The 13,276-nt window shown below is 37.0% G+C and overlaps 1 protein-coding gene across 3 annotated transcripts in view; it reads right to left on the bottom strand.

Annotated features, from left to right (window-relative positions):
• Window positions 1–13,276, bottom strand: part of LOC139941398 (ras-specific guanine nucleotide-releasing factor 2-like) — a 103,333-nt gene that overhangs the window by 34,123 nt on the left and 55,934 nt on the right. The gene's annotated exons all lie outside the window — the stretch shown is intronic.

Genomic DNA, 13,276 nt, shown 5'->3' with positions numbered 1-13,276 from the left:
TCAAAGATGAAATACCAAAACAGAAATGAACTCTTTAAAAAACAACTGGTGTACCAGCCCTGTAAATTACACAGCACTTTCAAAGCGACAAATTTATGATGCCATTAAATGGTAATAAATTAAACCCATTTTGATACTCCAATCATTCTGGCCACGCTAAACGTGATACATCGTTAAACACCACAACGGCTAAAAAGATCAGCAAGGTCCAATTTTATGGTGCTGTTTCCCAGGGAAGTCTGAGCTTGCAACCCCTTATAATCGTGTGCATTACTGGTCGTTAAGAACAATAGTCTGTGGTAAAGCGGCACCATGAAGAACACACTCTTCAACAGGCTGTGAACATCACATGGAAACATTTATCAGAATATTTGGTACCAGTACTAACTGTCAATATTTATTTGTTTGCGCTCCTTTTCAAGCGTCTACACAGTCATTGATGTTGTAAAGGTAAAAAGTATTGGTTCATAATGATCAAAAGTTGCCCAATCAGTCGTTTTATTATTTACCGATACATATAATTCAGGCATATTTGCTCCTTGGAAAAAAGTAGCAATATTTTTAGCAAGTACAAGGACCATGAGGACTGACCTACATGTACATGGTGTGCGCTTTAATAGACATTTCAGACTATTTAATCAGCATTTTCCAGATTTTTGCCAAGGGCAAAAATAAAATTAAAAAACAGACTATAAAGTATCTACTTAGGAAGAATATCATTTCTGATCATTTCTTTCAGCTTTGTAGAAGAAGAAAGCAATAATTGTATTTTTTTCATATTTATCTGTAAACGTAGACTTAGACGTAGACCCTGTTCGATCCATCACCCCAGATGTCTGTTCTCTTATTTTCCCTTCTTCAGTTGTCTGTCTCCAGCGACCCTGTCCCCGGAAACCTCTGCCCCCCAAACAAACCCCCTCCAGTCATGTAAACAGATCATGTCTACCCTATCATAATCGTTTTGGTGTTGGGCCCAACAAACTGACAGGCAGGCCAGAGTTTTAATAACACTGTGGCACATTCAAGGCGGGTCCAATTTCAAAGCGCTATTCAACAGAGAATGATGCTTAAAGCCATTATACACTTTCGGAACAGAGAAAAAAGAAAAAAGTTCACAGATTTACAAATAACTTACAGGGTTTACAGAAGGTAGTGGTGAAAGACTTCTCTTGAAATATTATTCCATGAAATGCTTTACTTTTTGAGTAAACATTAAAACAATTATCAATTCACAATAGCGAGAATTACGGATTTATTTTAAACATATGTCATGACATGGCGAAACGTGCAAAAACAAGGGTGGGTTTTCCCATTATTTTCTCCCGACTTCGATGACCGATTGCTTTACCAGATGAAAGCCACAGCCGAATAGAGCGGCTATGGCTATGGCTTTGGCTGCTACAACAGCATTGAAGAATAGGACCTTCCGGTATTTATCCGCAGCCACTGCTAAAGCCATAAATCCTCATTATTTATAAACCAGTTTCCAGCAATGTATAAACACATGACCTTTTGCCTGATAACCCAGTTCTGCTAAGCAAGAATTGTTTTTGCTTCACAAATATTTTTGCTTAACATCTTTTGTTTCTTAACTAGTGGTTATCCGCTGTTGGATATCAAATTAAAAATATAAGCCTGCAAAACCAGCAAAACACAAATCATTGTTCTATTTTTTTGACTCTACTTGTTTCAGTTCAATTCAAATCGATAAGGTTTATTAAAAAAAATTAATAATAATAAAAACACACAACAGTAGTTAAAAAGACTAAAATTTGCACGTTAATTTTTTTTTTTTTAAAACAGTTTCAGAATTTGAGAGTTCACAGCTTGGTAATTATGTTGTATTGACTGAAAAGTTGTACATGAGAGTGTGTCTACTTTATCTCCCTACCCACCCCTACCCACCCCTACCCCCATCCAAAAGAAAGACAGAGAGAGAGAACCATTCATTAACCTTTTAAGGAGCCAGCCAGGAGGCTCAGGCATACATGTGCATGTACATATCTCCCTCCCCTTAATAAGAACCCTTGAAAACGCTGTAACTTGTCAGTGAGAGTGTGTCTACTTTATCTCCCCACCCGCACCCTACCCACCCCTACCCCCATCCAAAAGAAAGACAGAGAGAGAACTATTCATTAACCTTTTAAGGAGCCAGCCAGGAGGCTCAGGCATACATGTGCATGTACATATCTCCCTCCCCTTAATAAGAACCCTTGAAAACGCTGTAACTTGTCAGTGAGAGTGTGTCTACTTTATCCCCAACCCCCACTTTCCCCTCTGCGCCTTTACCCTTCCCCACCCCTACCCACCCCAAAAAGAGCAAGAACTCTTCATTACTCCTTTAAGGAGCCAGGGGGCTCAGGCATATATATCTCCCCCCCCCCCCCCCCCCAAATGAGATACCCACACTACCTTGGAAAGGTCAGCAGTCATCGCTGTAACAGCGAGACGATTTGCAGAACGACCAGAGCATGAACCGCTGGTCAACATGGGTTCATCCAAATGCCATTTCATTGTTTGCAAAATATCAGGAGGAAGCTGAAGAAGGTAAAAGGGGAACAGACTGTGGGGGGGGGGAGGATGGTGGCACACAAATGCTATCGGGAGGAAGTCTTACAAATGGCATTTTTGCTATATGCTGTATGCTTTTTTTTTCTTTTTTTTTTTTTAGGGGGGTGGGGGTAGGGAGGTGGCACATAAAGGCCATCGGTAGGAAGTCCTACAAAAAACGGCACTTTTGATATAAGATGTACGTTTCTTTTCTTTTTTTTGTTGGGGAGGGAAGGGGGGGGGAGAGTGGTTGCACATAAAGGCTATAGGATAGTGTTACAGATTGTTTGCTATATGCTATATTTTTCTTTTCTTTTCGTTTTCCAGAATGGGGAAAGGGTGGGGTTTCCTGGGATCTCCCTATGCACAACCTAGTGTTCTGATCCAAGTGTGGCACAACAGAGAAAAAAGATCACAAAAAATAAAGATTGACTTAAGGTCAGAGTAACAAAAATCATCAAGATACAACCATTTACAATGCACCAGATTGCACAGATAGGGCTTTTAAAACCGAAGATAAACACCAAGACATTCAGAAGACCGCATTTCAATTCAGAGTGCTTCAGGAGAATCTTCGGGAGAACACTTGGTTCTAAGACGAGTGTTTCTTGCCGATGCTTCTTAAGATGAGGTATGTTTTATATTTCAGATTTGAGTAGTAAATGATTCGTGGTCAAGGTGATGAAACACCAAGAAGCCATCAAGGTAATGACTCTTAAAGACTAACACCTGTTTCAGACAAGCGCGGCAGAGTCGTGCCGAACCAAAAAGATTAGGAGCGACCAGTATTAATCATTTCATGGCACAAACGACCATCAAAAACGCAGCATGAGGCGAGTTAAAGCATGAGGCGAGTTAAAGCGTGTGCCTAACGCGTACTCGAGTGTGAAGCTGGTAAAGGAACACGTTGCCTTGGATCGGTCGAGTTGGTCTTTGAAAAGCGTTTGTAACCGTTTGTTATAAAATGCATATGGTTAGAAAGATGTTTTAAAAGTAGAATACAATGATCCACACACATTTGCCTCGAAATTGCGTGGTTTTCCTTTTACTTTGCGAACTAACACGGTCGGCCATTTATGGGAGTCAAAAATTTGACTCCCATAAATGGCCGACCGTGTTTGTCGACGAGGTAAAAGGAAAACCACACAATTTCGAGTGATACTTGTGTGGATCTCTATATTCTACTTTTAAAATATCTTTCTAATCAATGCATTTTATAACAAACGGTTACAAACGCTTTTCAAAGACCAACTCGACCGATCCAAGGCAACGTGTTCCTTCAAAGTCTCCCATTAGTGGGAAAACACTGGAACAGGACATATTAAACTGACTCCAAAATGGATTGCTTTTATAGAATATTAAAAACAATCGCAGTTACTTTCTTAGGCCTATTGGATTTTTCTTAGAATATTAGGCCAGCAAAATACTTCTACGTGTACATCAGCGAAAGATAACTGTTTTCCACTACATTACTCTTAACAAAAATTCCCAAATGAGCTAAAAAAATAAGCTAAAACTATAAAATTACAAAGAATAAATACTGCACCACTACAAACAAATAAATAAATAACAACTGAGCACAGCAACAGTCAAAAAAAGAAAAACATATGCATTACAAAAATGTGATTCAGGCCAGAAGCAAATAATTCAACGACGATCTTCAAGAACTAAAGAGGCGACTTCATCTTGTCCGACAACCTCATCTACATTTATATTACACATGTCATCAAATGCATGAGTTCCCCCCTTATTCAGATTTAGGTTAACGCGAGGTGAAGAAGAAGAAAAAGAAATAATGCCAGATCGACTCGCTGTGGAAATAATCATAAATTACTTTCCACGGCGGCGTTGGAGAGTAGATCACCTGCCTTAGTCTGAGAGAGAGATTGAGTCGATCACAATGGTTTTATAATGCTGTAGAGATGTACGCTCCATCAGTGCATTCATAAGTGTTAGTAATATTAGATACAGTCGGATAAGCGTTTGATTGCTGAAGAAGTTCATGTACATTATCTCCGCCCATTCTGAAAGAAGGAGTACTATTTTCTGTCTTTTATTTTACCCCGATGCCAAAAAACTCTTTCATTTATCAGAATTTAGACTGACTGCATTTGTTTTTGTTACTGCATTAGAGTTTTCTATGGTACAGTAATTAGTAGATTCATTAAATCTATTTCAGGTAATGCTTTTGATACAAATATTAAGATCGGCATAAAAAACATAAAATACATGAACAAAAATTAAGATTTCATTGACACTGTGGTTCCAAAAAAGAGATATTCACATGGTGTTTCAGCAAAACCTTTTTAATTTAATTTTAAGATTGGCACAAAATCTCTGTTACAGGAAAAAATGAAGATTTTATTGACATCGTGGTTCCAAAAAATAAATATTCACATGGTCTCCACATGGTGTCACTGCGAAACCTCTCTTAGCTAAACTTCCACCATGTAAAGTTTCAACTCCAACTGCAGTTCTAATAACTCTCTGTAGTCTTCAGAATTTAGGATCACCGCTAAATTCAATGCAGGTTCTTGACATTTTTATTTTCATTCGATGACAAAAAAAAACTTCCTTAACATGATGGAAAGAACACTGTGATCCATCTTAATTCCAGTAGTGCTTCAAAATCAACCTGTTAAGTAAAATTCAGGCGGTATGTCTAAGCAATTGTTGTCATAATGACTGCACTTGTTTGGTTATGACTGCCTTTTAGCCTTTGAGAAAGACTCTGCTAGGGTCTAAACGTAAAGCTATTAAAGGAACACATTGCCTTGGATCGGACGAGTTGGTCTTTGAAAAGCGTTTGTAACCGTTTGTTATAAAATGTATAAGGTTAGAAAGATGTTGTAAAGTAGAAGACAATGATCTACACAAATTTGCCTCGAAATTGCTTTGGATAGACCAACTCGTCCGATCCAAGGCAGCATGTTCCTTTAACCAATTTTTTACTTTAATTTGAAGTAATGATTATTTTGTTTTTTGTTTTTATTTTATATGTTATTACCTTCATTGCACAAATACATAAAAAAACACATTGGTGCAAAAGGGAAACTCCGAACAGGCACATCAGACACACTATAGGGCTGAACATATATTACATTACAACCACTCTACCCCCCTGAAATTGGCATTCTGATGTCATGGAGATGCATAATTTTCCAGTAGTAATTTCAGCTTTATTAGTCGACACGTTTTTGAGAAAATGAGTGAATATCACAGAGCAAGTTTCTCTGGAGAGTCGCGTAAATCCATTGTAGAATGCTGAAATAATATACGCCTCACTGTCAGAAGAAAATTATTTTCGTATTTTTTTTTTACTCATTTCTTGAAACTACAGCACCCCAGCAACTGATCTATTTTAAGGGGAAGCTTTCATCATCGTTATCTTTTGACCATGTAAGTTTAATGTAAATCTGTGGATTTTTGTGTTTTGTGTCAAACAAAAAGTACCTAAGCCCTTTAACTAAATTAACAATTAACAGAAACTGCATAAATAAAGCGTTGACAATGGCCTTGGATTATCTAATAAATGAGGGAAGTCAAATTGTTTTGGGTCGTAAAACAAAATGTCAGTTATTTTTTCGATGATAAAAAGCGATTGACAGCCTGCGGGAGATTTCATTTATCCGTTAGGGGTGTATTTCGCTTGAAGAGAAGGGTGAAACATAATGAGCTAAAAGGTGGAAATGAGCAAAATGTCTTCCGAGAGGAAAATTGTTCATGGAAATATTCAAGGTTCATTTAATATTTAAATGCACACTAGACTGGAAGGCAAATTTAATCTTTGGGATCGTTCGTAAATTATTAAGCATTAATGGATTTTTTTCCCTTATTTGTTTTTGTATGAAGAAACTGGGAAAGTGTCTACAGGCTGGAGATGGGTTGTTGAAAGGAATAGTCATTTGGAATGCCATGGAAGATGAATGCCAAATTTGAGAATATTTCCTACGTCTCAATGAAAAACTACAGAAATGCATTTTTTTTCGACCAAAATTTTAGATTTTGTTTTTTTTTCAGATAATTTTAATATTTTCTTTTGTTTGGACGAGGAACATCTTCTTGCTAGAAGGACTTATAGAATATGTTTCAGGGTAATCCCGAATGTGTTGCATTAAAAACCACAACAAAATACCTACTAAAAAAACAAAGGAAACATCCCCCATAAAGACAACAACCTGTACTATTATTTTTTTGAAATTGCTTATGGTTTCGATTTTAAGGGGAGAGAAGAAAGTACACGATACCTCGTGGGAGGATAATTAAAACAATTAATGGTAATTCTCAAATAATTTTTTTTTGTAAATGGTTGGTATTTTTGGGAGTTTTGCGGGGGAAAAACCCAAAAGATAAAAGACCCTTACGAAGCATGACATTCTGAGAAAAGGAGGTCCCACCCACAGAAACTGCATCAATTGATGGCTGTAGGCCTACTAATCCAAAATGTCACATACAGCGGGGGGGAAAAGAAGAAGAAAAAAAAATACAGATGACAAAACCTTGCGGTGCCTCAGGGAGCCGCAGGTTTCTCATTGACACAGAAGAGTCGTGAATCATTTATGTTTCCGGTTCTATTAGAAATCCAGTTCTTTTGAAATAAATTTGACAATCGGCAATTTCGTTATGAATGTTTTTTTTCATGAGTTTCTCTTTTGAGTTAATGAACATTGTGTTCTGAAGCACGGTATACAATACTTGATGGATTATTTGTGTTTCAATTTGTCCATATTTCCATTGTTCATACACCATTGTCCATTCATCATTGTTGGGGAGATATATCATTACCTCATTAGAATTCAAAAGGGGAAATCATTCAAAGGATCAAAGCTATAAAAAAAAGATTATATTTTTATTTTAAAGGAACATTACAGAATTGGTTTTGCTAGCAAAACAAGTTGCTGGCAGTGTAAGCACTTTATGTAATCCCCCAAATTGACCCCTTGCACGCGTGTCACACGCGGAGACTGATGCCACGCTCACCATGTTGGTGGGCAGTTAGGTTTACGTGTATTAACGCCGCGTCGCCTAAAACGCGCACTTCACTGCATAACGCACAGCATACTCAATGCATAGAGTTATATATGAAAACGCACAGTGAAATTGCCCACCAGTATGGCGCATTCAAGATTTTTCTGATGAAGACATCAGGTGAAATGGGTCAATACATAAACTGACTAACTTGTAGAAGTTCAAGATCGACCGCCCGTCTGGGTCACGAGAGAATAGTGAAAACCCGATAACAATTTTGCAGTGCATCCACGCTAAAACCAAAAATAATAAAACGCTCCCTGAGCGATAAACTCGAAACGCAAAATTAGATTATTTATTTTTCATCAAATATGAAATTTCAGACAGAAATATTTCAAGGGATGTTTTCTACTCTCATCATCATTAGACTGTGTAAAGAAAAATATTATGGTATAATACAAAAGAAAGATTAAACAAAGGTTAAAGACTCAACAGACTCAACAGAGACCGCAAGAGTTGTCAAGTCTGGAGTTTACGGCCCCCACGCTGAAGTCACAGATCTTTGGCTCTTTTGAGAAATCCACAGTGCACCTTTATTTTACCACAAAAATATTCTCAAACGAAGCATAGACTAAAGTCAAAGAAGTGATTTTTATCACCTAACATTCGAGCCAGGTATTGAAACTCGGCCGTACCCATTTAGATTGACATCCGATCGCCTCACTTTAGGGGAAGGCAGTCAATCTCCTAATACACTGCACACAAAATGGAAGGGCTCCCTGACAAATTAAGGCCATTCAAATTCATAGTGGGATTTATATGGCTCGGTGAAAAAAAAAGGGGGACAAAATCAGGACGTACAAAAGATTTTTCTTGGCTTCAGTAGAAGATTTTTGCAAACGAAAAGTGCATACATCAAAAGATTTCCTGGCCTATACATGTAGTAAACGATTTGTATGGCTTACTAACAAGATCTAGGTTTCAACATGATTAGTTGTTTGTGGCTGGATAGTGTAAGACTTCTCCTAATTAAGTAATTAATTAGTGTAATTAACAAGTGTGAAAGCCTATCCTAGTGCTAGAGTAGAATAAGGACATACATGCGTAATCATCACATCTGTTATCATTATGTATGTTGATTGATTGATTGATTGATTGATTGATTGATTGATTTATTCGGATACAAATACAGCAAGAAAACATACATAACAATAGGAGAAAAGACAATGAAATAAGATAAACCAAACTATAACTCAAGACAGAAATACTACACAAAATAATCCAATGATAACCCCCAAAAGCCAATTTGTTAGGCTTAGTTCCATTACGGCAAAAACACCAAAAATGACAAAAAACAGACAAACCTAGACAAGAGCAAAACGATTAATCAAAGAAAACAAAGCAAGAAAACACAAAATAAATAAGTCAATAAATAAATAATTAAAAAAGATTGTGGGCACATCAACATGAAGTTAATTTATATTTGTATAAGTGACCACTGATAACAACTAACAACTAAAAAAAAAAAAAAAAAAAAAAAAAAAAAAACTTGAAACCAACCTGAGACAAAAATTAAAAAAACGTAATTAGTGTAACTGCTTTTTAAACTTTGGGCTGGGTTCTGTCACTCTTTGAGATTTATTTATTTATTGTTATTTGTTTGGGGGGGGGGGGGGTGGGGTGGAGCATTGAAGTTTTGTATATAAGAAACCTTGCAAAGCAATACTAAAAAACACCACAATTTAGTTTTTCTTCATTTGTTGTTTCTGTGTGCAAAAGATGTTTAAGGTCTCACGTAATTGTGAGTATTACCCTCAAACATGTCTTCAGTCTTCAGTGGGTTGCTCCTTCTTACAGCCTTGAAGGCTAAAGTAGGAGGTTGGTGCCCAATGACCTATCAGCCTGTGCAGCAAGAACTCAAGGTGCCAATCCAAAACAATGGACGTGCCAAAAAGGTGTAGATACAAAGATGTGCTTGTGCTGGTGTCCACAAAATTCACTTCATTTTGTGATAAATTTTACAGACTAAAAAATATACCACAAAATGAATTGAATGTTTGTTAATAGAGACTTGCTTCTCGCACCATTCCTTACTTTAGTATCTAAAATAAAATTAATTTCCCAGTATATAAGATATCTTTAAAGGGAAGGTACATGTTTGGTAATTACTCAAAACAAATATTAACTTAAAAACTTCCTTGGTAACAAGCATTGGAGAGCTGTTGATAGTATAAAACATTGTGGGAAACATCTCCCTCTGAAGTAATGTAGTTTTTGAGAAAGAGGTAATTTCCCACTAAAACATTAAAAGAAAGCACACAGATTCGTCCAACAAGGGTGTTTTTTCTTTCATCAACTTCGATGACCAATTGAGCCCAAATGTTCACAGGCTTGTTATTTAATGCTTATGATGGGATACACCAAGTGAAAACACTAGTCTTGGACAATATTACCAAACGTGTAAAGTGCCTTTAAATTTCATTAGACAAGAGAAAGCAGAAAAGTAACCTATCTTTAAAATATGCCCAAGAGAGCATGTACTGTCTGCCGTCATGATGTACGAAGGCATGCACTTAGCAATTCACTTTGCGACAAGTGTTATTTTTAGACCCCCCCTACACATGCTGATTTGCGGGTACGTGTAATATACAATTTCCTCTTAATAAAGAGTCTTCAATGCCTGCACCGATTCTCTTGACCAGTAGGGACCTTTTTTTTTTTTATTCTCAAAAGATCGAATTACGACTCCGAAGCCGTTTCCGCTCATATCTAGAAATGATGGAAATAATCAAGTCATATTGTAATACCGCCGGGTGTCCAAATACATTTTAAAATTAAAGCTATTTGAATGAGATGTAAATGTTTAAATGTTGCTTAATATGTTTTCTATGATTTGTCCTCTTGTTTTTTCGTTGTTTGTTTGTGAGTGCATATATTGAAGGAAATTTTTAAAAAGTGCTTGAAAAAAAAAAAGTTCATTTGAGAATTATTGATAACTAAATGAATGTTAATTTTTGCATCGGTGATAAGGAATACTATTTGATTTTAACCCTTACACCGATCTGTATAAGCCATTTTGAGATATGATGGACACATTAATAGAACACTATATGGTTTGGGTAAATCTGTCAGTATACCCAAACCACACAGTGCACTCCTATAGTGTTTTATACTACATTTGCTTTAAAGGGAAGGTACATGTTTGGTAATTACTCAAAACAAATATTAACTTAAAAACTGACTTGGTAACGAGCATTGGAGAGCTGTTGATTATATAAAACATTGTGGGAATCGCTCCCTCTGAAGTAACGTAGTTTTTGAGAAAGAGGTAATTTCTCACTAAAATTTTAAAGACTTCAAGCCAGAAGTCTTTTATTCCTATTTGAAAGCACACGAATTCGTCCAACAAGGGTGTTTTTTCTGTCATCATTTTCTCGCAACTTTGACGACCAATTAAACCCAATTTTTCACAGGCTTGTTATTTTATGCTTATGATGGGATACACCAAGTGAGAACACTGGTCTTTGACAATTACCAAACGTGTGCCTTCCCTTTAACATTATATCAATTGTGTATACTTATATGCGCTTTTGTTGTTGTTACCTTTCTATGTGCTGATCAATTCTCATCTTGTACTATTTTCAAACACCAGAATATAAAAAAAATGTCTTATTGAATTGAGTGTCCGCCATACCTCACAAAAGGCTGATTTAGCACTGTGTGTTCTCAGTACTTTCCTCAATCGACAAACACTTAATATTCTCTAACCACAATGCAAATTAACATAAATTAATGGTGCTTTGGTTAAACTATTGTATGATGGCTTGAAAAACAAGTTCACTTTGGTGTACCACAATGCATTTACCCCTTTAATACACACACTACACATCAATCTCCTTTGAATCAAAAATGTGGGTGCTTAATCACAAAAAGATCAACTTAATTGCCCGGTCTTTCCCCCCAATTTCTCGACATTTAACGTAACAAGCATCTTTCCAGGAAAGCGGGACCGGCAAACCTTTACAAAAAGATCATTCATGGGATGGTGAGGGATGGTGAGGATGTCACGGATACTATTATACATGAATCCAAATGCCATCAACTACGTATACGGCTATATTTGGAATATGAAAACCCCATTTACAAGTACAGCCACCTGAATGCTAGCATATATTGACATTTTGCTGGTTTCCGACATCAAACAATAAGGGTTCAAAGTAGAACTATTCACTACAGATTTTCTTAACGTCATCTGATCCCCGTCCCACCCATCCACAAAACCCTTGCCCCAAAACTGAAACTACAGACAAATTGAAAAGTGTACTAAATCCTGGCCAGCATGAACTGGGTTGTCTCTGTTCCTAATTCCCTGCTGTTTCCTCTACCACCCCACCCAATCTACTCTCATCTCTCATCTATTCTCCACATGTTCCTTGTTGTTTCCAAACCTTCTGTAAGTCATCTTCATTCAGGACCAGTGCTTCAGTTGCTATTTAAACAGCCAACAAAGGATGATCTCAATATTTCAACTATTACCTTTTTATGGCCAAATAGACATCGTAGATACCGGTTAATAACCATTTTACTCTCAAAATTTGCATTTAGTAATGAATAACTCGAGTCAAAAATGCACCCGGCCGCGCGGCTTTTTCAGCCGAGAGTCAAAAACGGCTTATCTATTATAATGACCCCTTGACGCCAGTGACGATTTTTCCCTAATTGGGCTTGAACACAGTTCTCCAGCTTTGGCAAACTGAGGGCGCTATTTTCCACATCAAATAGCCGCCACTGACGTCACGATTCCTTTAGCGCGCGGGTTTGTTTGCCCCTCTGCCTTTTTCAGAAACTTGGCTGGGAGCATTCTGGAGAAAAACCCCATTTTTACCATGTTTTAACGTGAGGTAAGAGACTTGTTATATTTTTTGTTATGTTTCCTAGGGACTGCAGCTATTAGAAAACTGTAATATCTATATATTTGAGATCATCCTTTATTGGCTGTTTAACCTTTAGTCTACATGTAGTTCTGTACAATATGTTTATTATTTGTTTTCCCCTGTTGTTTAACTTTTGTTTGCAAGTATCGTTACTGTACTTTGTGAAATGGCAGAATAAATCAAAATAATAATAATAAAAAATACAGTCAGTCCCCAACTGCATTGCCTCAATGAGTTCAAAATCCTGAATTTTATCTGCACATCATCATAACCAAAAACACACCTATTGATCCGATTCACCTTTCATAATCATCAATGTAAAATCCTGTGCCGTTTTGAAGGCATGTAGGCTTCCATTTTGCAAGGCATTTTCTCCTCGAAGAACACACTATGAGGAAATTATAAAATTCTACTGGTGCATTTCAAGGGCACCAAGGCAATGACCAGCTGGCATGGAGGCAATCGCCTTCGTTTGCCTCTGTGAAGTATCAGGCCTGATTTTGGGAATCAGATTTCATGTATATCAGCACGCATTTGAGGCAACGGGCGTGGTTAGATCCCAATCATATTTTTACATGTAACTTGACTCCCAAAATGGCAGACCATGGAACGAAATGAAGCTGTTTTGTGATGCCAAAGGAGTAGGTCTCATAATTCAAACATGGTCCCAACTATACCTTGCAGGAAAATACTGTATGTTAAAGCACCTTCAGCATCACTGCGTGACCGATATGCTCACTATATACAATGTAAGAAGCCACTATTATTATTATTATTGCTAAGGCTCAATATTTCTAAAAATTCTCTCTTGCATCGAGTCGATC

Source organism: Asterias amurensis, chromosome 9, assembly GCF_032118995.1.
Source record: "Asterias amurensis chromosome 9, ASM3211899v1".
Lineage (NCBI taxonomy): Eukaryota > Metazoa > Echinodermata > Asteroidea > Forcipulatida > Asteriidae > Asterias > Asterias amurensis.
Note: the sequence above shows the minus strand (reverse complement) of the source record. Positions and strands in the feature narration are given on the sequence as shown.